The following is a 26,318-nucleotide window of genomic DNA, read 5'->3' on the forward strand; positions in this document are numbered from 1 at the left end:
CATATTTAGAATTTTCCTCCAGGATTAGGCTCCACAGAACCTTCAGTATTGTTGCTAATTCAGTGGGAGAAACAGCTCAAGAGGTAGCTCTAAATAATTGACTGGATAGCCCATACTGTGAATGTTTTATGATACACTATAAATAATAAATGCATAACAAATTGTACTGCCAAGTCACTTCAAAGCAATTATACTCGCAATGTAACAAAAAAATCGTAGTTACTCTCTGTCACATTCTGCTGAAGCTCATTAGCTGATTTTGTGGAAATGCAAATTAAACTTGTGTCATAGTCATTCTATTTGTTTAAAATGTCAGCGTCCTATCTTTCTGCATCACAGCAAGGTTTTACCACGAGACCAAGAAAAAGATACGACGCCAGCTACCTCTGCGTCAGTGAAGATTGTCATACACAGGTGGTGACATACCATTGAGATCAACTTGAATTGTACAGACATTTAAATACCATAGGCTCATTAGAAATTAGAGTAGAATGAAGTGTTGCAAAATATCCCATTTGCAGATGATTCTGTCATAATCAGAGACAATATACTGTATGTGTTTACATGCCACAATTTTGGAACTCTCAGACATGTTAACTGTTCCATGCATGGGAAACTAGGGCCTCATCAGGCCTTAAAAATACAAAATAAATAAAAATATATATTTCCTTTGTTTTAGGTATAATTTATGGTTATACTTTGGTTATATTTATACGACCTGTCAACATTACTGTTCAGTCACTGCTTTTGGGGTCAATTAACATCTCTTTATCTACATGTAGTGTGCACTTCCCACTACTCCAAATACAGAAACAATAATTACATTATCATGTTAAATTATATATAACACATTGTATATAAGGTACTGTATATGTAGACCTTATATGAATTTGGCCCATCTAGAACAACATTCTAGTACAGTGAGATTTACTGTTGCTGTTTTAACAGAGGTCCACTTTCCCAAAAAGATATCAACCAAGGGCCAGAGAAACATTTATCACTATAACATTAATAACTTTAAAGGATAAATGGTAAAAGCAATAACAATATTTTGGTATTTCAGTGAGCTGAGGAGGCTTTGCTGGCCAAAGGTGGACACTTTTCATCCTGTTTCCAATGAGCCATGCGATAATTTCTGCTACAAATTTCTGCTATTTAAAAAAAAAAAGTTTTTTCCCCACATCAGGAAGTCTTGCCCATTTCCAATTATACTTGTCAGATCATTGGGGAGCCAGGCCAAGAAAGGCAGCCATATTATCAGAAAAGATGACTCATCCCCTTATAGTAGTGCCCTCATTCTCTCTAAGCAGAAAACTCAATATACCACTGACTGATAAACTGATGGATCATCTTTGACCCAGGTAATCAGAATATATTCTGGAACAACAAATAATAGATTTTGTGAGTTTATTCAAACAAGAGTCATTCCTGAATTTGCTATTAAATAAACGTTTTATATTTTTAATTGGATTGTAATTTTGTTTTTTTTCCACAGTACAAAGCACTGACCAATTTTAATCTAGTTCAAAACTGTGGTTCCTTGCCAAGTTGAACTAGAAAATAAACCAAAATGAACTCAAGGAGTTGTTTTTCACACTTCCTTTCCTACCTGCCAAAATAAAGTGGAGAAGGAGTTTGATAATCTTCCTAGAACTGAATAATATTTCCTACTCAGCTGTTCAAGGCAGGGCCTACGATGTTATTTTATATTTAGAACAAATAAATAAATTAATCATATAACTAGAATACTTATTTAAAAAGCTCTGAAGAATAAATTAGCTACAAGCAAGAACAGGAAAGAAATTTTACAAGCATTGATAACAAACAGGACGAACAGGGTCTCTGTTACTTCAAAATTATAGCAAATCATGACTTCAAATTCCTGCATTGAAACCTTTTGTAGAAAGGAATTGCGGATACAAATTTGTAATTAAGACAGAAGGAAGTGCAATTAATAACAAAGAGGTGAGATCATTAAGGCTGAGCAGATGGGAAAGTTTTATAAAAAAAAATCTAAAAAAGTAATTTGCCTAGAGTTTTGGGAGTGAAAATCTTCATCATGGTAGTCGACCCACTGCATGACTAATGCTCCCGATGTCCAGTCCACTGAGATACAGTACTCTTGTGCCATGGCTAACCTACAGTATATACAGTATGACCAATATATTGTGTATACAACGGTATACGTGGAATAATGTTGTATTTTTTTACCGTAACAGGAGAACACACACTATATTATCAGTGTGTTGTTGTTGTTGTTATTATTATTATTATTATTATTATTATTATTATTGTTTTTGTTGTTGTTGTTGCACCCACTGGGCTTCAAGCTTTGAGTTGCATCCTTGCCTCCTGCCTCCTTAAGACACTGCCTTGCTTTTTATCTATCAAGGTCAATGTACAGTAGAACACGCTGTTTAATACCATATGTTCATTTGGTGCTGGAGAGTCTCCATTACCTCAAAGGGGCGAGAAGATGAGAAGTTGTTTGAATGGACGGCATTATACAGTGTTGTTTTCATGTTCTTTACTATATTTATTTTTGATTTACATTGCAAACCTGTGTTTACTTAAATGCTTTTATTGATTCACAATCTGACAATGTAAGACAGAACAAATGCATTCAGGAAATCACAACCTTTGAAAGAACTTGAAAAAGCCTGTGAATAAAATCACTGCAACTGTGTTCTGTCAGCTCTTACTCCCAGAACCTGTAAATTGCTCTGATGAGCTCCTTTGTTGTCTTCCGGATATAGTCTTTGAGTGAATGCCATACCATCTCTATTGGATTTGAATCAGGGGATTCGTCTGGAGTTTTCACTCAGTTTACTCCCTCTGCCTTAAGCCTAGCCATTGCTGCTGTGTGTTTTGGATCGTTGTCCTGAAAAAAACAGTACCTAGATCCAAAGTGCTCCCTGACGTACAGTATGGTGCAGCATGCTGTTTAACCACGACTTCCTCAAAGAATTTACATTATTCCTTTGAAAGTAAGAAGTGGTCCTGGGCCTCCTCTAGATATACATGACATGGACTCAGACATGGTCCTTGGTCCATGGTGTCCATAGTGCTGTAATTTTCATTAAGACAAAGTACAGATTTTCTCAATGTGAAAGTAAACCTGAAAGAGGCTCATCGCATTCAAAGCAAATGACATGGTTCCAGACATGGTCCTTAATTGGATGTTTGGGCTTTGGCTTATTTACATATCTACTCTTTTTATGAAATGACATGGTTGAAAACTGTTCCAAAGTTGTTTGTCCCGACAAATGGTACAGATAAACGTGAACTGTACTGACAAGATAATATACAGTATTATACGGGCAGTGTTTCTTTCTTTGAATCAAACACACTAAAATGCAGAAAATTGACACAATTCCCCATGAAATGTGAAGGGCACATTTGCAAGTTAATGCAATACTACTAAAAATGAATGTGATCTCCTGTCCTAGCCTGAGGTACAGACAATGAGCAAAAAGCTCAGAGCAGTTTTTTTTTTAAACGGACATCGAAATGTTTCCAAAATATCCACAAGTGATATTTTTAGCTGCTTAGTCACATGATTCAATTTTAATATTTCCTATTACAGAGTTTTTAATATGTGTTCTTAGAAAAGGATAAAACAGTATGGCTTTTTCTGAAGTACAGTATATAAGCTTTATATAGTTAGAACAAGCATGTTAAAACTTTTACAAAATACCTACTGTAAGTTACCAAGTTAAAGATTTAACTTTGGTGCATGAAATATTTATGAAAAAGGTGGAATAATGTTGCGTATTTTTTATATTTAACTACCACTACCATCTACTATATGTAAATTAGGAATATACTTCAGGTGGGTAGCTGTGTCAGCATGTGTAGGCTGCAAATGAAGTAAAAGGTTTATTCCCTGCAGAAAAGAGAAGAAAGAAAAACACAACATTTTGGCCGTGGACCCTTCTTCGAGTGTGAGAAAGACAGGACAGTTAGCAAAGGTAATGTAACAGGAGGACAAAAGCCAGGAGAGAGGAGGAGTGGGAGGCGGGAGCAGGGGAGAGGCAGAGTGGCCAATCAGGTAGTGTGAAGTCAGGAGAGGTGTAAATTGAAAGAGAATTAAGAAGAAACTTAGTTGTTGAGAGAAGGGGAAAAGTGTGATCGTAGCTGCAGGATCATTTTAGTTTCTATGTCATCTTTCTGATGTGGGAGTTAGGAAAACCAGCTTTGAGATGGTTTGAGATGAGGTTATACTTCTGTTTTTATTTTCCGCTTCCAAAATTTACCTTTAGTTGTAAAGCTAAACTGTTTCTTGATTACTCGTTGCTGAAATTGCTTTAAGACATAATACAGATTTTCTCAATACAGATGTAAACCTGAAAGTGGCATGTCGCATTCACAACAAGCTACAGTACATATACTGAAATTTTTATATTTTATATAATTTTTTATCTGAGTAATTTTGTTTTTATAAAATTACTACTTTTTACTTAATTTAATATTTAATATAATATTATATGTAATTATATTAAAATACAATCCTAAGAAAATGTTAAGGCTGAATTATATAATTACAGTGTATACATAATTAGTAGCCAGCAGCCATATCACCCTGCAGCTCTCAACTGGCTACCTACTGAAGTTAAGCAGGGTTGAGTCTGGTCAGTACCTGGATGGGAGACCTCCTGGAAATGTTTGCTGTTGGAAGTGGTGTTAGTGGGCCTAGCGGGGGGCACCCACCCTGTGGTCTGTTTGGGTTCTAATGCCCCGGTATAGTTGGGGGGGTTACTGTAGTGGGTGCCATCTTTTGGATGAGGCGTTAAACCGAGGTCCTGACTCTCAGTGGTCATTAAAGATCACCAGGCATTTCTCGATAAGAGTAGGGAGTTATCCCGGTGTACGGGCCAAATTTCCCTCCTCTGCCTTTACCTTGGCGCCCAAATTGTCCCAGTGTATGATGGGCTTGCACTTGTTCTGCGATGGACTGGTGCCATTACTGGTACCAGTAATGGGTGTACTTCAGGTAAAATTCTATGATTTCGTCTGGAAATGAATGACAAGCATTTGTATGTGCATATTATTTTATTAAGATTCTGCTCAGATTAACAGATATCTGCATAATATTTATTACCGGTATACACAGTGTGTTTTAAAAAGTACCAGGTCTTGATGCATTTTGTAGTTCCTAGAAAGATAGGTAATGCTAACTTGTCAGTTCTGTAACCTGAAGTGTGTGCACCTTTCCTGTAGATACAGAAGGTTCTGGTTTATCCTGAACTGACCCATCCTGAACTGAGTTGGAAAGGTTGCTTCTCAAGGTGAAAGATAAGGCTTGCTACACTGTTCTCCCTTGAGCTGTGCCAATTACACACTTAGATAACCAGAAGTGAACAGGAGGGTCACCAAGCTAGAGCAATGGAGACTACCTGTGAATTTTATGATTTCCAATTTTACACATAAAGCTTTTCACATCCACCACTTCAAAGGCTCTAATTTAAAACCTGTGAAACATTCACAGAATGGAAACTTAAGATAGATACAAATTATCAAATATACTGCAATAAAAAAGATCTAATCTGTCTTTGGGAGAAATAACAGCAACCACAAAAATAAAAACAAAAACTATTTGTAAGAACTATTAAGAATCATGTAATGCAGATAAATAGTAGGGCAGCCCAATGTTTGATATATCATACAGAAAAAGCTGTTTCCAAAACCTTCCTTCTTCATATGCCAAAATATTTACCTCTTCCTTTAAAGTGTAATTCACACCACATTTTGCTAAGGAAAGAAAAATGATCTCACATAAAACGTGGGAGAGAACAGCTTGTCGTTGGTTTATTCTAGAGTTTTAAATAAAAGTTCATGAGGAAGTTAAAAGCTGATCTTATCCACTTCTGCCTACCTATGTATAAATATCATGCTTCTTGCTGACTCACTAGCTCATTTCAGTGTCCCTCCCTCCACACCATCTTCACCCTTTCATCAGCTCCTTGGCTCATTCCTAATTACAATGTTTGGAGGGGTTTCTTACAGCACTCTCCTTACTGACTATTTGTTGCTATTGTCAGCCAGGTGAGCCACCCCAATATTGCACACAGTTGAAATCACAACTCTTCTTTGCCTTCATTAGGGCCTGACTGAAGTACTGAATTGTACCGAATTGTGTCTGTGGAAGTATGATTGACTGTTTTCTACCAATGTTAAGAAAACCACTTTCTGTTTCATTTTTTAATCATAAATAATGCAAAATGTTGCATTCACCCCGTTTATATATTTGTTCTCTTACAGATTAGATTAAAAATATAAACAGTATTAAATCAATGTTACTATTCATAAGACTATTAAGCAAACAAAGGGTACAGATGGGTTAAATGTTTCTTCATCTGTATGCCCACAGGATTGTGCCTTTAGTGCAGTATTGCAAACCTCGCCAGCAGAGGAAAATGCCTCCTTTCCTCTTATGAAGCCACAAGCATTTGCCTTCCTCAGCTGTCAAAACGGTGGCACTGTAGTTCAAGTTTACTAGTAGCTCTACCTTTAACATGCTGTTTGTAGAAGTACATTATCTCTCCATTGAAAAGGTCTTTTGACATGCTTTTTTCTCTACTCACTTGTACTATTGCAACACTTTGCTTACCAAACCCCTCTAATCTCTTTGTGAGGCATGAGTACAAGACAAAAGTTTAATGAGATGAGCACTTTTTTGTGTTGCTTATTATAGATCATAATAAAGATTCTTGACCTACTGTATGAGGTACAGTATGGTGTTGAGGTATGGCCAACATTTGTGACAATTTGTAATTGATTTGTTAATCCTTCTAGTCAGGGATTCTGGTGCATGATATGGCACACTCTTACTCTACAGGTGTGTTTAAGTTATTGTTAGCAAAGCCTGTAATTTCATGTCTGTTTGCTTCTAACCTTTCTTTTATAATCCCATAATACGATTCCTGTAATGGCTGAACTTCAAAGTGCTTTTTTTTAGTCAATCATCAGTTATCTATGACTTGATGTCTTTATTGATTTAGAAAATTGTTATGTGAAATACTATATTTTCCTATACAGTACTATTTGAAATTCTTCAAAAATGCATTTACTGTGTTGAGAGATGTACTACATGTGAAAATTATATGTAAAATCATAATAATAAAATAAAAAAGAAGTCCAGTAGCTCTAGCTTCTTCTCCATGTTTCAATCACTTTGATTGATGATCACTACAGGCCATAGACAGACACAAGACAGGACGTTGTTCCTTGCATGCTGCTCTGTCAGTGTTTCTGCCTAACTGAATGGTATTTTCCAGCCCTTCCGGGTCTTTGTCAATGCTTTGCCTCAAAAAGACACAAGATCTGCCATGGTATCTTTTCCCAGGTGGGAAACAACTCATGTTTCCATCACAAATAAATCACCCAAACACATCTGTGCTCTGTTTTTCAGTAAGGTGTCTGTCTTTTGTAGTACTGTGGCATTATTAATTTTTTCTTTTCATGTTATCTTCAGAAAAGACATCAAAAACACCAAATTCTGTTGCAATGGCTTTCGCAATTGTCCAAGTCTTGGCACTACACAGATGCTTTGGGGATTTGATGCTGTTATCTAACTGCATTTTTGCTCTGAGTGTGAGTGTCTTGCTTTTCCATATCTTGTTAAGGTTGTATAGCTTCCATATCATCTATCCTGATATTTAATTAAGTTTCTGTCAAAAACTGATATTTAGCAATTTAGAAGGAAGAAATTACTAATTTTCACTAATATTGGGTGCTAGTCTGTTATGGAGACAGAGCATTGTTAAAGATTTTGGTACATCACCTACACATAACATGATCCAGATTATTTGAAAACATTTTCCTAGAGATGGTAGAAGAGGTTTAGGAATACTTCAGCAATGAATTTACACTGAAGCAATCCATGTGAGAAACAACTAACACGTGTAAATTCTATTTTGTTACTAGGAAAGAGAAGACTCTGCACAGTCTTTTAGCAAGGCAACACTTTCTTTTGTCGTTCTCTACAACATTAGCAGTGGAGGAGGTGCTTAAAGGTAAAATTGGCTTGTAAGAATTTTCATATTAAGATTAGATTTTTTTTTTAATACAGTATATCTCTTTCTGGAGACAGAGAAAGTTAGATACTAAAAGGTACCAGAAAGGGGAAGTGGTATCAGCTGGTTAATATCTGATTGCCTGAGCAGGAACATGACAGGGGTCAGTAGATGTAAGTTACATGCAAGTACATGAGACAAGTACATGATACACAGACACAGGATTTACAGATCACCTCCCCACAGCTGTGTTCAGAAAGGATTGTGGAGCATTTAAGGCTTACTTTCTTCAACAATGACTCAGAGTACAACCTGCAAAGTGTACTGTACTGTATGTATCGTGACTGACCCAGGGCCTGAATGCCATAATGGTTTCTTTAAAGAGCCAGATCTCAGGGTAAACAGACAAACTCAACCACGAGGTAAAAAAGGAGCTATTTTTATTTTACAGTCTAGGAATCAAACCAAAACCACCAAAGCAAAAACCTAAACTCTTCTTCAAGCTCTCCTTAGATCTTCCCATTCCTTACTACAATAGCTATTACCTTCAAAACACTTTCATAAAGTTACCACAATTCATAAGGTGATGTATCTTAGGTACATATTGTAAAACAAATGAACCAAGCAAACTATTATATTATTGGGATCCATTCTTTTGATTCATTTTGCCCACTGGATAAATACGCAAAATACATTCATATGTATGATACAGTAAGTCTCTAAAATAAGAAAAGATTGTGTGGTCTATCTGAAAAGTGTGTTCATGCATCTATAATATCATGGCTTTTACTGTATAGCTTGTGCATTAGTTAAAGAATGGCATAGTGTCTACACTGCCAAGTTAGACCGTAAAAAACAGATTGATCTAATTTCCTTTTCTTTCCGTAATATTCATTCATAACGTTGTTTTGTATTGGGGAAACTGTTGAGAATTTGGAGCATCTATACTCTTCATGTAGAACCTTATATTGGAAGTTGCAGTCTTTAGAGTTAAGCACTGTAAATCTGCACCAACAGCACCAGCAGAGGAAACACTAGGCAGCAGAGAGCCAACAAAGTGCTTCTGTACATGTGCTACCCTGTCAGGCTGGACAGAATCTTCTGCTTCACAGGTAATTAAATAGATTTCCTGTCATGTTCTTGTAAGAGGAACATGACCTTGCACTCTGTGGGTTCATGTTGAAATCCACTTTAGGGCTCCTTCCACTCCAGCCATTCGGATCCATCTGCACTTTAATGTCCTGTCCATTCCTAAACAAACAAACAAGAGCTGCCTGGGGGAATGGTCCTGCAGCAGAGTTCAGAGATATGGCATTTTCTCAGGTCAAAGAGGTCCTTACTCTTCAGTGGGATGTCCCACTTCTTCTGGAACTCCCCACCAGGTGGTTTACATTCTGTACCACCCACAGATACTTAATACAGCCTTTAGATGAAGTAGTAAGTTGCTTAACCTGCTACAGATTGTTTGCTTACCTGACAATGTACAGTAGGAGCAGCTTCTCAGCTCCATTCTATAAAGACTGATATAATAATAACCTCAGATGGAGATAGTAATATGTTTAATTTGAGCTCTGCAATAGTTTTCAGGCCTCTCATATAGGGGGTGAAGAAGGTCTCCTTTAAATGATTGCAAGATTAAAATATTCGAATGCAGTATGTTGCAAAATTTAGGATTTGGTCACTTTCTATTTAGAGAATATGGGATTCAGGTGCTGATATGCCAAGTTTCTTAATGTCATTTCTAACAAATTTTGCTTGCTTGCTTGTTCTTATCTGTTTTCTAATCCTTTTGTAATGAAACCTCACAATTCCCAGCGAGGCTGTAGAGGAACTTACACTGACATTATGAATAAATAATATGACTTTAATGTGCATAACCACTGTGTGAAAGTCTAATTTGTCCAGTGAATGAAATATTCAGCTAGTGAATTCAGATAATTTTAAAGTGCTGATACTGAAGAGAGATTGTACCTATACATTCCACATGGTAATAGTGTGGTTTCTTTCTTTAGAACCACAGGTGGATTTGGAGTGCAGGAAATCACTTAATATGAAGCAATATTCAGGGATGGATTTTAATATGTGGTAGTCATACATTTGGGTATCCAGGCATTCATTTACCACTTGTTAGTAATATAAGCAGCACATTTCAAATATACATACTGTACAGTACATAGACTGCTTAATAATTACCTTTACTTTGTCTCGTCAGTGCATTTGAAATGTATTACTACTAATTATTTTAAGCTCCACAGAAAGGCTTGAAAAATATATATTTTAAAATGGATCCTGATACGAAATTGGAAATGGAAATAATTTCTTATTTGTACTAGGATACAAACGTGGTTGTTCAATGAACACATACTGTATTTGCAAGCAAGTGCCATTTTGCCATTCCAGAACAAAAGATCCAAACTGGCCTGTAAAATAACATAAATCAGGACTGTTCCTTGTCCTTGGGATTCACAGTCCTGTGGATATTTGGATCATTGTTAATGATGCTGGAAAATCAGTCGTGATAGTGATTTAAGATAAAAACGTTAATAAGAGGAATGAAGAAAACAGTTTTTTTCCCTAATTTGAAAAAAAAATCTGTGGGTCCCGGGGAATTATCGGCTCTGTCCTTTGAAGGTGGCAATGAAAATATATGCACATTGTCTCTAGCGATAGGTTTGAATCTTCACCCATTTGGGCTCAATGGGTTATCTGCTATAGGTGCAACGAGGTATGAAACAATTTCCATGTTGTTCCAGGCCATGTCATTCACCAGAAAAGACAGGGCAGCTTCGTTATCCTCCACTGTGATGCCTGCTCAGAAGGTTCATATGCAAAGCAATACATACAGTATAAACCCTGAAATACTTGTGTCAGGCAATCATCAACTTCCATTACGTTTGAGAGAGACCAATTAAAGCTTGGCACGGTGGGTGCATTCATTAAAATGTTTATCACAATGCATGAATATATTTTTAATAAAATGCAGTCTAAAGGGAAACGTATTAATCACAGTTTATATTTCCACATTACAGATGAGTACAGTATACAGTAAATATAAATAACAGAATGTTCACATTTCTAGTAGAGGCAGCAGGTAAGTAAGTATGGTACAGCCCCTAGTTAGCAGATGAATGTTCTTGCATTTGCTTGAAATATCTGCTTATCAATAAATTAAAGGATTATCAAGAGATCGAGCTTAGAGCTGTTATGTGGAATTGTCATTGCTCTCAGCAGCAACTGCTGTCCCAGCATTACAAGAGTATTGCAAGTTGTCTTATTACTGTGTTAAAAAGAGCACTGTGTATCAACATTCTTCCCAAACATTAATATTACATGACAGGCGGGAGATATCAGTTTGTTAAATGTAAATCATCTAGACATTTTTCATGTCTCCATCATTATACTGTCAAGAGCCTTCGGGGCAAAATGCAGTAAATGAACAAATCTTTCTTCTTTTTGTAATGCTTCCATTAATGTCTGCTGCTTTCCACTCAAGTTTTGGTTGGCTTTGGGTTTGCAGCATTTCTTAGACTATATCACAGAAACATGATAGGGTGGTCTTTGCACCACTGTACTGTATGTACTAAACTACATTTTAAGACATCTAATTTTAAAACAACTTAAAGTCACATTCCTGGTCAAAATTAACTTTACCACACATTTTTTGTGAAAACCAAAAACAAATTGAATGTAAAAGAAAATGTTCAAAATGCCAATAGATACATTTGCATCTGTAAAGTTATACAGTATGTGACACCACAGGAAGTCACAGCCTGCGGAAGGAAATTACTTTAGGGCAGAGAAGAGGTACAGTATGTCCACTGTGGCTGACATTTCCTTCACTTCAGTCTGTCGAGGAACTTTTAAGTCTCAGCTCACGCACATTCTGCTCCGAAAGTGGTGCTATTACACAGTCCCCTCTTTGGAGCAACTAGGATACAAGGCATATATACACTAGGTTCTTCACCCTTAGCTCATAGACTCTCCTTTTCGTGATGTCCTCCAAGATAATCTTGAGGTTCACTCTTATCGCTGAGGCCTTTGTTGGCGGGCTCAACGAACCTCACCTATTGTTCTCTTATCTACAGTACATGCTAGTCTTCTACTCGTTCATTTGAGAAGATCCTCTACTCCTTCATTCCTGTTTGGCACCTGCTTTACCTTACCAGCGGGCAAACATGGCAATGACCACAGCTGCCACCCATCCTGATTCTTCCCTCGATGAGTAGCACCTCGGTAACATTTTATTTCTCTAGGAGCCTCCCTCCTTGTAAACTCTACACATGGAGCCTGCTGCTCCTCACTCTACTTCAGCTATAATGCCTATGCCTTCCTCCAAATCTTTTTCTAGATCTCTTTCGTCATTCCTTCTCATCCTCCTTGGGCTACTTGTCCCCTTCTCTCACTAAACCAACTTCCGTCTCTTTACAGCGATCTCTTCCAAGACCCGGCTTTCTAACCACCTCCTATTCATTTACAGGGGTTGTTATTATAATATCATTCCTAAAGGACTTTCACATTCACCACACTGATTCACAACATAAAATCACACAGTGCATTCCACTCAGACAGCCCTGTCCTCTTACTCCATCCCTTTAAATAAACATATCTTTTAAACTCCACAACCCCCCCCCCCCCTCCCCAGAACTGTTGCTCTTAATCTGCCTTCCTTCCAGATTTCGCCTGATATTGTTGTTCTCATTATTTTCACTTTTTGGGGCCTAAAGCTACAGCCCACTATTCTGCTCTCACATAATGCAAACTCAGTCTCTCCCAACACCTGCAACAACAGCAATCTGTTTTCTCTCACTGCTTTGGCCCAGACACTCTCACTGCCATGCATCAATACAAGTTAGGTGGACACCTCACACTCTCTGCTGCAGTGGGTCAAATGGTCTTTCTCATACCAGGTAAAAGGGGGACCTGGTCTTACAGATTGTCTGTCCTATACAAGGACTGAAAGGCTGACTTGATCTCCTCTCAGAAAGCTATTCAGCCTGCTCCTATAAGCACGCCCACAGCTGTGTCTCTTCAGGTAACAAACTCCCTCCAGCTGTGGTCACATAGAAACACAGGCTTCTATAATGAAGCTCCTCCTCCCTGACAAACACACTCCAATTATACCACAGAATGTAACACATTCTAATTTATTTTTGCTTTCTTAGAAGCACACAAACAGGTGTAAACTCATCTCTGTAGTAGATATTCTATAACTATGCCCCCTAGTGCCATACAAATCCATTGCTTATTTGCTAAATAAATTACCAAGTTTAATTTAAGAGACTCAATAAATTGTACTGAAGCTTCACATTTAATGTGGCAAACAAATTTTAAAAATATTTGCATAGATTAAAAAGATCTCGCTGAACATTTGCTGAAGAAAGCAATTCTCAGCATAAAATATATGCAAACAAATGCTTTAAATTGAACTTTTAATGCTTTCCCAAGAAAATTGCAAATGGTAGTTTTAATTAATTTACAATTTGTAAGAAGTACAGATTAATAAGGCTGAAAAAATTCCCAAGATGACAGAACATGTAAAATTGTTGCTAGCTCTCTGGTGGAACAGAGCAGCTACGGTAGGTATTGTATATTTTGTTAATGTTATATTGAATTAATTTTAATTAATTAATCAAGAAACTAAAGATAAAACCTTTACTTTTTCTGGGGAGTGCTATAAAACGTACAGTACTCTTTTTAATAAAGCACTTAAACACATCATCCAAAACACTTTTCGCTGTGCTCTGATATTTTAATTGTATTTTTTTGTCTACCGAGCAGGGTGCTACTTTCTGAATTAGCAATTAACATTGAATTATTATGGTGAAGATAAAGATAGGGGCCATACATAACAGATAATACTGGGGTCTGTGCCAGCTGTAGAGGACAACATAATTTCACTCTTACGTTTGGAAAAAATGTCTTGGGAATAATGGGGTCAAACAGTACTAGAGCCAAAAAACGTCAGATAGAGAACTTCGGAAACAAAGTATTCCTCTTTTCCTCCTATAAAGAAATCAGTTCGCTATTTGTTTTCTCTAAATTACTTAAAAACAAACCAAAGCTTGCTGTAAGGGCTTGTTTTTCCATAGTCTAGAATGAATGCTGAGATACTCTGTTCAGTATTTTTTACATGGCTGATCACCTGCATTTTACAGGCAATCACAACTGCTTTTAGTCCTCCTGGCTGAATTGCCCAAGAAAAGAGAATTGGCCTTATCCAGTGAGACTGCCTGTGGTGATGCCTGTGGAAGCCTGATAATAACACTGCACTGTAGCAGGGAAAAAAAGAAAATAAAAAAACAACTTCTTTAAATAGGAAAGACTCATAAATAGCAGAATACCGTCCCTTTTTCCTGCACAACACTTCCCTTCTGTGATTTCAACGAATTAATTGCACCTCAGTAAATCCTGTTCCATGCATCATTTTCCCATCTGAGGGCAGAAGCTTCCAAGCATGAATTACCCTTAGGCATCTTTCCCACCTTCTCTGTATTCAGTAACTCTTCCCATTAGAGCCCAAGCCCGTAGAGTAGCATGTTCACTCTATGGGCTTAGCCGTGCTACTCACCTTAAAAAACTGAAAAGTCAAGTAAGAACTATAGAAAAGATTAAACCTAAGTCCTGTTTAACTGGCAATTTTAAGTATTATATTTTCATTTTATTTTTGAGTCCTTTGGTGATATCTACAGTATGTCCTATCTGTTAATTCACACAAGAAAGACAAAACATTAAACTCCCTGCTATGCAAATCTATGCAAAACCAGGTACTGTATGTGTATATATAGGTATGGTATTAAGATATATGATAATACAGGTTTTTAAATAAGTGCTAGATTAAATTGGGAGAAAAAAATAAAGCCACCTAATAATAAAACAGTACAACATATCTTGCATTATTATGAAAACACACTGCATACACAAGCTTCTGTATTCTCACAATAACATGGTTCACCTCTCCATACAATATCAGAAGGTAATCATTGAAACAGATCAGTACTTATATACAGTAATTAATTGTAATTTAAATAAAGACAGGCTATAATTGGATTGATTTCCTAGCTACAAATATTCAATCCCCAGCAAGCTGATTATTTTCATAATGGCAAGACTAAAGATCGTGATTAGGTTAAGATTTCACGCAAAGCTTATAGAAAGGTAGTAGAAGTATTTTGCAGTCCTAGAAGTAAGGAAAGATCAATCAATATGAAATGTAAGGAAATAGACAGAAACTGGACCATATCCATTAGTCATAGACATACAACCTAGTCATCATGATTTCTTCAGGGAAAGACTCAAAATGTTGAAATTGTTTCAGTGACCCAGTCTAAATCCAATTGACATGGTGATGGAGGGTGTGATGTGGTTGGCAGGTTAGCCACCACTGTGAATACCCTTAAAGTTGCTTGCATCAGTGAGGGAAATAATCATTTAACTGCATGCTCCTTCTTCTGTATAATTGAATACATAGATATATTCATTTCTAGATTATTTTTTTAAACATGTTGGACAGCCATGTAGGTGAATCTCTTTTCAGTGAAAATATGCTGAGATTAACAGATGACTGTGTTTTAGTAGATGCTGTTAGTACTACTCATCATCAGAGTAAAGGCTCCCATATACTAGTATAATTCTTATACTGTACCAACACATATTGATATATACCTGTACTGATGGAAAAAATTAATGCGACACCTCCTCCTCCACACTGTGGCCCTCCCGTCTGTGTGGAACAGGCCGAAGAGTGACTCATCTGTGAAGAGGACCTGATGCCATTGCTGACGAGTCCATCGCGGCCTCTTTCTGGCCCAAGCCAGTCGGGTGTGACGTCTAGGAGGTGTGAGCAGAGGGCCTCTGACAGGTCGCCTTGCTCTGAGCAGTCATCTGTCCTGCTGGTCTTCTGAAACCTTCTCTACAATCGGGACACAGTGGAACGGCTTACTCCATAGTGTCTGGCAACGCTGGCACATGACATGCCTGCCTGCAGCATGCCAATGGCCCTCTCCCTTGCTTCTGGTGACATTCGAGGCATTATGGAAGGCACAGAAAACTGCGTTTTTTTTTTTGCAGTGACCAGAGCTTTGAATTAAGGCCTTCTTAAAGGTGACCTTTATCAGGTGACCTGATCAGGCATTGTTCCACCTGGACCTTGTTGGGTAAAAGTGCACCTAACAAGCTAAGCATGTGATTAGCAAGTTGCAATGCCTCACTGCACAAGCTGACATTAGGTATTGCTGGTCTCATGGCTTAAAACAAATTGACAACTTTTTGTGAAAGTACATAAGTTATTACTATAGTATTCTCATTCCAGAAAATATTGCATTTCTTTTTTCCATCAGTATATATAACAAACATGATAGCTTTGTACTTTATGAAATTATCTGGAAGTATACATGCCCTCCACAGTTGGAGTTGACTGTCAGTCTGCTTTTATACTGGTGATCCAAATCATTCATGACGTTTAATTTTGCAAACAAAGCATAGGAAAGTGGCAGAGAAAGCAAAGTATCATAACATTTATGCCTGCAGGGGTTTACGTAGCTCTGTTTTTGGTGTCTCCGGGATGCCTATGCTGGGAGAATACCATCTGCTGGCATCCTGTGTGCACTGCGGGTAATAGAGATGAGAATAGTGCCACCTTATCAGGCTTTCCAAGCCTTCCGGTGGTGTAGTAACGAACTTGCCTACTAAGCCACCGACCGGTGTTTGGCTCACCAGCTCATATCGTCTGTCCCTCTGGCATTACAATATTCACTACAATATTGAAAATGTAATAAACTGCATCTTGAATTCAAACAGGATAAAAAGAATCCAAGGATAGAGTATGTATGAGGAGAAAAATATTAAACTGCCTGCCACTATCCCTTCCTATGTGCCTGCTTTGAAGCTTTAACCCTGTAGTACTGTATAAGCACACTTTGCATGCCTACAAAGTTTTGACTTTGTCTTTTGTACATAAGCACCAGGAGCCTCTCTTTACAGAAGGAGTTGTTCTTAGAATTTGCTGATAAATGTGTGCACAACTTTTTCAATATGTTTCAATATGTTTTTAATACAGTATATATTAATACTGTATGTGTTGAGAGATATAGGATATACTGTACTGTTGTAGTAAGACAAACCGACATGACATTGGGTACTATTTGGCCAATACGGGCCAGCTGCCAGGATTAAACACATTGATGGTTCATGCAAGACTACGTCCTGCTTCATTATGTCTAAAGAGTTAAATGATTTTGAAAGCCCTCGGTGAAGTTGCATGCTCTTTGCAAATGAAGAACGCCAAATAATATAATCAAAGACCAAAACCATCCCGGGAATGCACTTTTCTCTCGTCTTCCTTCTGGCAGAAATTTTAGGATTGTAGAAGCCCGGACCTCTAGGTTCAAAGAAAGCTTCTACCCCACAGCCATAAGACTCCTGAACTCCACATCTCAAATCCTCCTATCCCCACTTACATCCATCTGTTTTGCACTGAACTGAAAATACAGCCACTGCTGAATTTTGCACACACCTGCTATCTAAATGCTTATTAAAATTATAGCTGCTAGCCTTTTCTTGTCATTTTCTTTGTCAATGTTATGTCATATTTTATGTCATCTGTCATTTGTCATGTGAGGAAAACACACAAGTAAACATTTCATTGTACTTAGGTACATATGACAATAAACTTGAAGTTGATACTGTATGTAGCACATGTATGCATTTATACGAAGTCCATCATTTAAGCAGACCTGGAATAAGGGACAGCCTAAGAGGTCAGTAATAGTTGAGAAAAAAAGCTGACAATCCATAACTACATATGCTAAACTTCATTGGGTTGAGAAATACAACTAGATTGATACCCCAGTAATAAAAATAGCAACTTAAGAGGTGAGTGACTGCTTCAAGAAGACCAGCAACTTGTATCAAAAGAAGAATCATTTAGGAACATACAGTAAGGCTATGGGTTTGTTAACATTTAGCTGAGGTTTTGTTTGCTGTTACAAACTTTCTGTCAGACAGAGCTTGTGTCTCTGGGATGCACTCTAATCTAATTTAGAGGAACAGTTTTCACAATTTAGTGCCAGTTTTAGAGAGCATCCTATGAATTGTCTTTTGTAGTTTAGAGACCAGCTTACCTTCTTAAACTATTGTGTCTCTATTAGAGTGCAGCAAGTTTGATCCATATTGATATAAAGCTTGGAACTTCAGGGGCTCTGTCTTTGTAAATAATCTGCACGGCAAATTATAGTTTATGTTTTTTTAATTAAATGTTGTATGTAAATGTTTGTTTATATTTTAAATGTCATACCTACTTTCATTCCTAAATAATATACTGTAACTATAGTGGGTATTCTATCTGGTTAATAATTTGGGTGTCAGTGTTTTTGTTCTAACAATTCAGTAGTTTTAAAATAATTATTGCTATGAAGGTTTGAAATGAGTTTAATTGTAATGAAAATGGCCATTTCGGAAGAACACTGAAGGAGACACATACACAATGTGTATTCCCCACAGTGCCCCAAATTGCACAAAGTGTAGATCAGGACCCTAATGCAGACGGGAAAATCCAGAAGGGAGTGAAACAGACACGGGGAGGAGACGACAAGGAATTGGGCAGGCTAACGAACAGGGGGGTGTGACGATGGTGAACTGGTGCTTGGGGGGTGTGACCAAGGCAAACAAGTCCGAGGGAGTCCAGGGGGGAGATCCGGGGCAAAGTCCAAGAGTCCAAAACCTGGAAATCCATATGAGACAAAACGAGACAAAATTAAAAACCGGAACGGGATCCACTGCAGGGTGAGGGAATAAAAATAGGGATAATGGGACCAGGAGCTCTGAGCCCCGGATTCAGCTGGGTCAGGACACCGATAGGAGGCCTATGCCCTCAAGCCGCGGGCGTAGGGCGACTTGGTAGTAAGTTGGCCTCCGGGCGTCAGTCTTCCAATACAGAGCCTGGAATAGAGTGAGCGTCTGGCATATAAGGAGGGGCTGGATTGGAGACAGGTGCACAGAATCAACTAAAATTTGAAATAGCTGGAGCACCCTTAAGGGGGAGGGATTACAATCGTGACAGTTACAGAGGGTTTTATAGACTGAGTCCAGCCACGTTCACTCTGTGTTAATGCCATGAAAGGGGGTTTATGAGTGATCATTCCCCCTTATGGTCTAGTGGCTTGTCCTGATGATATTATCCCACCTTGCAGCTATTTCTGAGACGTCACGTACAACAGCAGGTGTCTGTTTAAAATTCCCTTAAGCCAAGTCAGGAATAATGACTCCAGGCCAGAGTCATATTTCTATGAGATTCTGTTTGGTCTGAGCAGCCTCCTGTACCACAGTACTCTTTATGTTTCTCCCTGGGATACAGAGAAAGACAGGATTTGTGTTTTCAGCAGAAAATTTTGAGACCCCCCCCCACCTGCCACTAAGCGCCAATACCTCCATCACCTTCAGGCTTTTAGTGTTTTGTGCTTTGTGCTAATTTGTCAGAAATTAGGGTCTTTGAGCATCTGCTTCTATATAACTACAATGAGGTAAAGTATTAATTACTGTAAAAGCATGACTTTCTTTTTTCCAAGTTGTATTAAACTTTTTTCCAACTTACAACAGTTAAAATAATAGAGGATAAACTTTTATCTTAAACCATCTTGTTTCTTTTTAAATTGCAGTTTTGACCTTTTGACTGTTATTTTCAGAGAACATCAAACGCAGTTCAAACTGGGGAAAACAGCTTTAAGAATTATACTTTAACTGTAAAAAACCTTAGTGCCATTTTCCAGGGCTCCAATGCAATGTGTACTGGTTCTGTCGACAGTGGTTAAAAACTATACTTGGAATTCAACAACAGTATGGGCTGCAGAGGAATATTGTGTTATAACCAATATAACAAATCAATTCTGAATTAGTAATGAGCTGTCAATATTGCCATCCTGAACAATTGATGTCTGCATTTGGGCTTGGTGCTGTGTCATGATCAGCTCAAGTAATGGCTTCATTACTCTCCTCACCTCCCCAGTGATAGCTGATGTGTGGTGAGCGTTCTGGCACACTTTGGCTGCCGTCGCATCATCCAGGTGGATGCTGCACATTGGTGGTGGTGGAGGGGAGTTCCCATTACCTGTAAAGCGCTTTGAGTGGAGTGTCCAGAAAAGCGCTATATAAATGTAAGCGATTATTATTATTATTATCCAGCTGAAAGGCCAGTGTTGCTCATTTTCATGAGAGCTCAGGTTATGGTGCTTCATATGGCCATATAGCAAATGGGACAAGTGTGCAGAAAATCACAATTTCACAGTGTGTGTAAAGGATTCCAGAGTGCGCAGAGGCCTGGTACACTATGTGTTGAGGTCTCTGAGGACACAAGCACAAGAGTGCATGGGTGAGTACAAAGTTACCACAACATAAGTATATCTGCAAAACAGCACACAGGTAAGACAGTAGTACACACTGCAGGATCAAACTCAGTACTAACTTGAAAAAAAAAACTCTCTCTCTCATTTGTTCTTCTCCTCTCTCTGGTGTCATTTTCCACACAACACAATAGAATTGAAAAGAAACCAAACGAAGGCAGGAAGAAGAAGTGTCAGCTTGAGCAAGCAGAGAGTAGGCACACAACACTGAAAAGAGTGGGAGCCAGGGGCTTGTCCTCAGGGAAAAGAGAAGAGAAAGAATTGTTTAGTTTAGTTGTTTCCAAAAGCGCAGAAAATTCAAAGCAAGGGAAAATGGAGCTGAAACAACAGAACCTGTAGATGAACGAGAAGATGAGAAAAAAACAAGGAGACATCAAAGCGAACAAGGAGAAGAGGCCTCTTTTGTGACAGACAAGAGGAGAGCTATGAATCTGAGCTCACTCCGAGGTGAAAAGGTACTGTAGCTCTGAAAGAGCTGTTTGTTTTTCTGTATGCCTTCAGGAAGAGGGAGCAGAGAGTGGATTCAGCTTCCAGGTGCACATTCAAGCAAGACAAGACAGGTAGATCGGCACTTGCCCATGTGAGAACATGAAAGAGGAAGAGATAGAGCTGTGTGACCCTATATCTCAATTGAGAGCCTTTTGCACTATACAGTACTATCCTATTGGCAGTGCTGACATGGACATGTCCTGCCATGGGCGGTGATATCCCAGGGTCTTGTGGCTACTCTGAAAGGAAAATAATTTTTATGAAAAACTAAGCACAATCACTACTAAGCTTTAATGTCATTTTTTTCTGTTTTCTTTATTAACTATTAAAGGGAATATCCTAAATAATATATCAAAAGAGTGAATATATTCATTGCTGTTTATTTGTGTTCCACATCAGTAAGTTACCGTTCCTATTTTTTTTTTACCTTCTCAGGAGCAATGTCCCAAGTTATACAACAATGCATACACTACTAGTGGCTCAAGGCAATAATAAGAAACTGCTGGTGTACAGTTTTAAAACATTAAGCCAAATTATGCACTTTCTAAATTGTAATATTATCAGTAAGCTGACTGTCACCCCAATTAGATAATGAAAATTATCCTGGCCTAGTGCTTGCCCCTATACTTCTGTCAGAATGTTAATGCTAGACTGACCCTGTTTGAGCTCCAGCAAAGCTGTCAGAGAATGATTTGCTAGCCTGATTCAGCTCACAATCCACTAATCCTGAGTGAAGACACTACCTTGGTCTACATCTCATCTCAGTACCTCTGTCACACTACCCTCGACCCGGTCTTGTGCCATACTGTATCTCTCTTCAAAGGATGTGCACTACGCCATTCTAGTTCTCATTGTCATGCCCTCCACATCTAGAGGGCGCTACTGCTCTGTCCTGTTCCTAGTTTCCCTGTGTTTTACTTGTCTTGTTGCTGGGGTTTTATACTGTATTTTCCGGGTCTCCCTTTCCTCCTCACTTGGCATTGGGATCAGTTGTCGAGAGTCTCGACCTCACCAGGTCTCCCCACGTCTTCTACCTGAGGACTAATGTCTCGTTCCGACTCCACCCGATACCCTGAGCCTGGACCAAACCCCCGCAATTGTACCGTTCCTGCTGCTATGCATAGGGGTCCTCCCTTCTTGCTGGTCTCTCTCCACGGGTAGCCCTTGGCTTCCATGACACTCATTCCAGAACTCTCATGAAAGGACGGCCACTAGCCTCACCCAATTCTCATCCCAGAACGTTTGTCAAAGGTGGACACTAGCTAGTGTGGCCCAGTTCTCTGCACAACACTCTTGTCAAAGGGTGAATATACTGTATGCCCGGTCTAGCTCTCATCTTTGCACCTTTAAATAATCAATTTTAAGGGCTTAGAGCAATATCATTCAGATCAATTAAGCAGGAGATTTATTAAATTAATTTAGAGAGCAGGTGGGACTAAAATATAAACAAAAAAGTTAAATCCTCAAGGAGCAGAGTTTTCTTCTTGGAACTGATTGCTTGCTTCATTCAATAACTCACAGGTGTTCCCACTTTAGAAACAGGTCACTTACAAGACTGGTTGAATAGTCCTGTTGTAAGGCACTCAGAACCATTCATTAGGGAGAACCAGACCCTGACTTCCACAAGCTAACATGAAAGAAATAAATGGCAATGGCAAAACCCGTACATATACCATAGCACCCATTTTGTGTACACAGGTACAGGCAGTTAATACGGCAGTGCTGTATACAGTACATTTCTGGGTAAATGTAAGGAAAACAGTAGGCTATTTCTTATACTATAGATTTGTATACAGTACTTCAGTATTTTCCGAGCATATTTGAAATATAGATCAGATTTGAAGTATATTTGTCAGTAAATTAAAATAAAAACCATTACAAAATGTCTGTGTAAATGTGTAAATGAAGATGAAAAGTTATTTACAGCTGCAAATGAGAGCAATTTGTGACAGTCTGAGGCTGAAGCTGATTCTTTTTAGTATTATCAGAAAGAACAAAGATCATTTAATAAAAGATGTGTAACATGATTCTGCATTTTCAACCTAACTTGTTTTTGTAATCTTTTATGAAAAGACTGGAGAAAAGTTTTTTTTTCCTTTACCTAATATAGAGAAAGTGAACAACCATATTTGCATATTTTTGCAAAGCTTTTTTACAGAACTTATCACAGCATGACAAGTGTGCTATGTGAAGATGGAAAGCCGTAGTTCAGGTGGCTTAATTTGAGAAGACTTCCAGCTACATTCCAGGCTCCTGTCAGTATAATAATGTTCTCCAAAAGAGAGGTCTATGTGCACAAAAGCAATGTGGAAATACAATTCTGCTAAAAAGACACATTTGAGGCATGACCTTTATTGTAATTTCTGGAGAAACAAAGCTGTTTTAAATGTTGACATTTTGAATAAACTGTAACTGTGTAGTTGAGGCTGCACAGGAAAGTGGCAGAACTTCCCACAGCAATCTACCTAGAGGCAGATCAAGTCCATGTGTTAACACTGTCAGGACTGTGTTAATGCTCAGCAAAGTCATACCTGATTTAGTACTTACTGTAAGGTATTCAATAGTGTGCGACAATTCTTTCAGTATTTTTGTTCACACTTGTGATTTTTTTTATATACTGTATCTATGTTTAAAATATTATTCGACTGAGTATTATGTTTCTTTTCGGCATCCATATTTTATAGGATAGGCCATATTATATAGGTCTGCTCTGTATAGCTGAAAGGCCAGCACATTTAATGAGCTGATTTAAAGAGGATTAAAATCTTCTTTGTGTTAATGTTTGCAAATAATTTGGGGTCTGTTGTGATTTGATAAGAAAGAAAAAACTATAAGGAAGGTTTTAAATAGGAGGAGGCCATTTGCTTCCTCTTGCTCTGGTTCCTAGTGCCTTAATGAGTATGATATACTACTGTATATCTTTATTTTTTTTAAAGGAACTCAATTTTAACAAAGCCAACTTCAATGACAGGACTTGTTGGATGGTTGTAGATTCCCGCAATCATCTGTGTAAAACAGTGTCTCCTGTTTTGAGTCTTAAACAGCATTAAATATCTCAAAGCACTGTATGTAAGAGTACAGTTGTTTCTCTTCAGGGTGTTAACCCTGGCAACAGTGATACCAAAGTGCTTCCCAGATACAAAGGAGGGAACCCACTTCATCAACCATTGAAGTACAGGGCACCAATTTTGATAATCGGTGTACTACACGGCAACAATTCCTCGCCAGTGAGTCCACTACACAGCAGACTATGAGAAAAAATGTTAAATGACTTCAGCAATTTTAGTGGAATTAAGTGTGGAATGGAATTTTGACAGGACACCAGGGGTGACACCCCTGCACAGTGTGGCCAGTGCCATATAATCTTTCACAACCAAGTACACAAAAGTTTAGTTCGCTGTCTCATCCAAAAGATGGTACAGTACATCCTACAGCACAGTCCCAATTCACCTTGCTGGAGCATTTTTTAGAAATTCTGGTCCTTAAGGAAGAGATCCACATAATGGAGATCTTCCATTGCTGCACTGGTAGGCACAAGTATGAATTAGTTTCTGAAATCTAATGAGAAGGCTACAAGTTAATTAAGCTACTTTCAGAAAATCACACACACACATTGATACAATACTCTGCTATATACTGTATACAGTATGTCTTAGCTAATACTAAATTTCAATAAACAAGTCTTTACCAGATTCACAAAAAGACTAAAACTGGTGCCCTTGGGACAAAAGGACATTCTATATAGGATGTTTAGATGCTACATTAGAATTGTTCTTTTTCTTCAAAGAAAAATAGGGAAAAAAATCAAATTGATTATTCATTCATTTTTTCTGAATGTTTAATTTGCATACATTGCTCTGTTTATTTCCAGGATGGCTCTTGTATTATTTATTAACTTTGAAGTTCATTTCCGCAAAATGCCATCTTCAATGTATTAATTAAAAAAGATAGCATTTGATGAAAACAATTAGTATGTTTACAATAATGAATAAGAAATAAAAGGTCATTAAGGAATATTGCCAGACATTTTACATAAAATTTAATTAAACAGATGACACAGAGCAGGGTATGTCTGCCTTTTAATTAAAGGTTATATCAATATTGCCTACCATAAGCACTTATATTGGATTTTTAATGTTTAACTAATTACTAAGTGTATATTTCTTAATACCAAATAATTGAATATCTGCAAACCTGAACACATAGTATTTACTACTTCAAAAGTCTCTATTTCCAAATGTTTTTCTTAGGTATTCATGACTAAAGCAAGTTCTAAAGATGGTTTTCTGAATAAAATTACATTAATTTGACATATTCTATGAAAAAACTTACCTTTTTTCATTTTGCACCTCACCTGTGGCTAAAATGACATCAAAAGTCTATTACAGACCGAAAATAAATTCTGAAGAGAAAATTTTGTAAAGAAAAAGTCCTATATATATATTTTTTTTTTTAAATAAGCGCTACCTATGAAAAACAAATATGGTAAAAAAAATGCTCCAGTTGTGCTTTATAGTTTCTCTCTGGACTGATAAGAAAAAGCAGTAAACAATTTTAAGGTACTAACACAAGTGAGTGGGTTTCCTTACAATTCCTCAGAAAGATTAAGTAAAAATTAAGCATACACTGATAAAACGGTTTTGTATTTCAGAAGTACAGGAAGCTAAAATATTGTGTTCATTCAATAATCTGTAAATACAAGAATCCTTCCTTGGAGGAGTGATGTACTGTACACTACTACACAGACATTTGTTATGTTGATACTGATTCATGTGGCTCAACGTACAGTAGTTACGTGTTAGGGTTAAAGCCTGGGTATTGCTCACTGTTAAACACCGAAAATCGGGAACTCATTTTTCTTAGCCTCATATATCTCCTGTATATGCATACGATTTGCAAATGTAAAGCTTCTGGAGATTCTTGTGTCTTTCTTTGCAAAATCCATACGGGTACATGTCAAAGACCCATTTACCCAAAAATTGTTACTTATAGATAAAGAAACTGATTTTTTAATACAAATTGTGACCCTATGTCATCCAAGATGAAACCTGAACAAAAAAAAAAAATCAGATTGACCCTTGCCTATTTAAACTGATTAAATTTCCGTCTTAACCTCAAAGTGCTACTCTTCAGAACTATTTGGCCATGTCCAAAGCTTTTTAAGTCCAAAATCGATAATAATACAGATGGCCCGTATATGTCTTACATTGGGACTAATATAATACTGTATCTGTTTGAAACTAACCTCTACTCTGTAACTCACCCAGTAAATGTATTTCTGTAGGTAGGAAAAAATCCTATCGCACTTTGTGGGATGGAGACATTTGACCTTTCAATAATTAAAGCCATAGTGGGAGTTATCATGAAGGATGTAAATGGACAAAACTCTAATGTATATTAGAAGTGGAATGTTTGATAGCCC

Source organism: Atractosteus spatula, chromosome 3 (assembly GCF_055471065.1).
Source record: "Atractosteus spatula isolate fAtrSpa1 chromosome 3, fAtrSpa1.hap1, whole genome shotgun sequence".
In the NCBI taxonomy this organism is placed as follows: Eukaryota; Metazoa; Chordata; class Actinopteri; order Semionotiformes; family Lepisosteidae; genus Atractosteus; species Atractosteus spatula.